Source organism: Sylvia atricapilla, chromosome 1 (genome assembly GCF_009819655.1).
Source record: "Sylvia atricapilla isolate bSylAtr1 chromosome 1, bSylAtr1.pri, whole genome shotgun sequence".
Lineage (NCBI taxonomy): Eukaryota > Metazoa > Chordata > Aves > Passeriformes > Sylviidae > Sylvia > Sylvia atricapilla.
Window position 1 is genome coordinate 35,730,197 of NC_089140.1, and position 4,165 is coordinate 35,734,361.

The following is a 4,165-nucleotide window of genomic DNA, read 5'->3' on the forward strand; positions in this document are numbered from 1 at the left end:
CTTGCCATGCAAGTAGCTGGGGATCACATGTGAATTCATCTCTTCTGAAGAGTGCACAGAGGGTACACAGCATTTGAAACGAGAATTTATAATTTCTAAAAATAGCAGTATTCAGATATTTACCAGAAACACATCTCTTTTACACTCTTTGTGATACTTCTCTTTTTCACAGCTATGCACATTTTGCCTCGTAGTTTGAGTGGCTGACAGTTTTCTGTGATTGTCTTTTTTTTTCCCTCATAGTTCCAGCTCATCTCTTTGTGAAGATTATTCTTGTTGCTTCCCAGCAGCATGACAGTGCATTTGCACTACAGCGTTTCATTCCATTTTATTATTCCATTCCATTAATGGCATCCAGATTTTCCTAGTCTATTCCTGGTGTGTCTCTGGGTTCAGTACCCTGTGTGTGCAGAAGCACATTCAGAAAAACATTCACCTTCTCCCTCTCCAGCACCTCTCAGGTGCTAAACATACAGTTCAATGCATAATTGAAATTCATTCAAGCTCTTCAATGGCATTGACCAGGATTAGGAGGCTGGTTGGTGTGTATAAGCTCTGGCAGTGAGGAGACTTATCTTTGCTACTTCTTTAGCTACAATGCATATTTTTACCAATTTCTGTCTTTAAAATTTAGAAAGAACATGTCCACAGTGTAGATATTTTCTTTATAAGCATAAGGGTAGAATTACCAATTCTGAAATTATTTTAAAATATTTTTTTAACTACTACTCTGAAGAAAAACTGTGCAAAAGAAAATAGATTTAATGGAAATGTTTAAATTCCTGTAATTGCGGAAAACATAGGGAACTTTACTTTATCCTCCCAAGAAATCTGAATTTAACCACATGATTAGGTGTCTGTAATAAAATGAAAAATTGCAGGATCAAAAGAAATATATCCTGTTTCATACCCTATCCAAGGAGTATGATTTTTTAGACCTGATCTAAAAATAACATAAGATGTAGCAATGAACTATGATAAAAATTCAGTCAGGTCAGTATCTGGTTGTGCATTTGCATGTCAGTGCATCTCTTTAATACAGGCAGCTTGTCTCTTATTATCTAGAGATATGCTATGAAATCTTGAAATTGTAATGTCTGTAAAATTCTTTTTCTGTGACCACGGCTGCCTTGGTGCATTATATGTGACACAAAGGTAAAGGTCACCTTGTTTTCCAAGAAAAAATTTGAAACTGGCATGACCTGATCAGTGCAAAATATTTAGATAATGCTCTCTAGATTTATTCTGTCCTAAAAGCTGAAAAATACCAAAGTCGAAAAAAGACAATTTTTTTTTCTCCTAGCAGCTGTTACATAGCACTCAAGCAATTCATAAACCCCGTATGTTTAGAAGAGCTATCTCTTAATTCACTAAACATTACCAAACACGTAATTTTAGCTTTATTTTCCCCATTCACATTGTCAAAGATCTGGATGCCCTGGTAGTTATACCCACATTTATTGATGAAAAGATCTCTAAAATACGTCTAAACATGATACAAACAACACATAGGGGAAGAAATTACAGTAATTGACACAACAGATGGACAGACAGCATTTTGATCTTCTAGTCACCTGCTGCCAAAGTCAATCCAAATAACATTACTCTAAACCACTATGAGGCATAAGGGAGTGGGAAAATAAGTTCATCTGTTAGCTGACCTAATGGAATCTCCTTTTCTGGTGATTTGTATTTCACATCAGTGTGGTCATGCACCTTTGTCTCCTCCATATCTCCTGTCACTTCCCTCTTCCTTTGCAGTCACTGGGGACTTGCTTGGCTGATCATGGTCTAACCAGACTCTGGACTTATGCTGAGTGGGGGTACTAATTAATGTGCCCCTTTATATTAGGCTCTTCTATTCAGCTGCTGATTTTCAGAAAATCTGCCAGAATTTACTATGTTTGAGATCTCTGTCCATCTGCCAGATTGGTCTGAAAAGAAGCCACTGGTTTCCATCATTATCAGGAGTCAGTGGAGATACAGGGTAGCCACAGAAGCCTTGTTTCCTTAGGATAGACACTTAAAATCACCTGAAAATGAAGTAACTTAAATTAAACATTTTGTTTGTTTCAATTCAATAAATACATACCTGTGGGAATGGGTGTGAACTGGGACAGATAATTCCTCTCTAAAATCTTGAAAAAAACCAAGCAAAATAACCTGTTTTGGAAGTAGACATGGCAATTCCTAGTCTTGGACTTCTCTGATGAAAGCTTGGAGTTTGAAACACACCACCACCACCAACCTCCCCTCCCATCTCCCCTCAAAACCTGCATTGTCGGCAAGGACAGCTTATTGGAGAATTATGCAGTCAATAGGATTCATTGTAGTCCTTATAATTCAGCTGTCTGTATTTCCACTGGGAAAATAGTTCTTTTTATAAGTCCTACCCTTTGTAAACTTTCCTGCTTTTCCTGCAATATCTTTCTTTACACCTGTTGTCTTCATTAACATATACAGAGCAGTCTTCCATCCATAACAGAGCAGTCTGGGTCATGGTATTTACTAATCTTACAGATAAACCACAGTACTGCAATTTTCTTTCATAGAATCGAGAAACATCTGGGGAAATCACTGTGGTGCTGCAGTTTGGGTGCTGGAGAGAAGAGAGTCCAGCCCTTCAGATAGCCTGAGACAAAAAAGACCTTGGCAATGGACACTGGAAACAGCCAGTGCATGGCAAACTCCCAGTGCGTGAGGAGAACTTTCCCAGCTCAGCCAGGCTATGGAAACCCAGGCAGCCTGCCCTGTATGGCCTGGAGCAGCGCTCACTTGCACCCTCCAAGCTCTTATTAAGGCTGCATGAACAGCAGAAGTGGGAAGTTAGTTGTCCCTGGACTGAGTACAGCATGCTGTGAGCGAGTGAAGCTGGTTTTATTTCTGCTGCATTCAGAGAGTGGCTGCAAGCCTATGCATTTGATGTTGGGGATGTGTGCCGGAGGCTCCTTTCTGTTCAAATCAATGCTTTTGAAGGTTGTCACTTTATCAAGACTGAATCTCAGAAACCACCTAAGGAAACAAATCCTTTGCTTTGCTGCCTGTATGCAAATGTGATTTTGACTCATACTGCTGGCATCCCTGACCTGTATACTCCTATAGGAGGTAAGTTTGTTGGCTACACTGAGCAAGCAAAAATGTTTCCACGTTGTAAAACACTCCCGTAACACTGCTGAGGTTTGATCAATTACATGAGGTAGTTCAGAAAGCAGTTACAGCTATGCAACGCATTATTCAGAGTCAGAATTTGACTTCGTGTGATAACGAGGCAATAAACTCTCAGTCAGCTGTCAATTTCTGTAGGAATGAGGCATTGTCAGAGCTTAAAGATCTGTTCTGAACGTTTCTATGGAATAAAAAAATATCTCCTTAGTGGAGCATGTTTTACAAGGAATGAAGAATATGTTGTCCTTGGTTAGATCTAGAGAAGCTAAGTGAAATTGTGATGATTGCAAGACAACCATGTCTACACAGACTTAATGCAAATGTTCAAGGTGCAAAGATGTTTTAAAATCTTGATTTGCACTATATATTTCAACTTAACAGAGCCCTCTCGGCCCTCAAATGATGCTCATTGGATCATTTAGGTGTTTAAAATATATGCCATATATTTGAAATGGAATCTAATGTTTTAAAATGAAGTAATCATTAGTGTTTTTAATAAGCAGCCTGAAATCGTGATGAGTCAGGAAACAAGGAGAACATTTACAGGACATATTGCAATATATCAGCTTATTTGAATTGAAATTTCACTTTTTCAAACACCACTTCAGATAAAATTGCCTTCTCAGGGGAACATACTTTCTCCACTAGAACTGGACCAGGTTCAGCATAGACTGCTATAATTATGTGAGCCCCATCACTAAGCTCATTACAAGTATTTCAATTTTCCTTAATTCTTCTATGACAATATGAAAACTTCATTCCAAACTATGTTCCATCTGTAAAGCTGTTTAAAGCATGAAATCTAAAATGTCCTGAACAGTGTAGTTCAGCTGACCATATATCCTGAAATGCAGTGCAGCTCCATTTTGCATTAGTGAAAATTGTAATTACAAGTGACCAGAGTTTAAAATTATGTGCTACTTTACCTTTGCTGAATGAGGTAGAAATATCTGGAGATAGTGTTTTGTAGCCACATTTACCCAAATACATGAGGTCAGCC

General features: G+C 38.3%; 1 long non-coding RNA gene across 1 annotated transcript; it reads right to left on the reverse strand.

The window, feature by feature from the left end:
- Positions 1–210: 210 nt before the first annotated feature.
- LOC136365716 (uncharacterized) lies at positions 211–2,023 on the reverse strand. Its single transcript, XR_010744404.1, has 2 exons — positions 1,900–2,023; positions 211–617 (listed from the first exon to the last, which is right to left on the reverse strand). It is a non-coding gene; the product is annotated as an uncharacterized lncRNA (long non-coding RNA).
- Between the last annotated feature and the right edge of the window lie 2,142 nt (positions 2,024–4,165).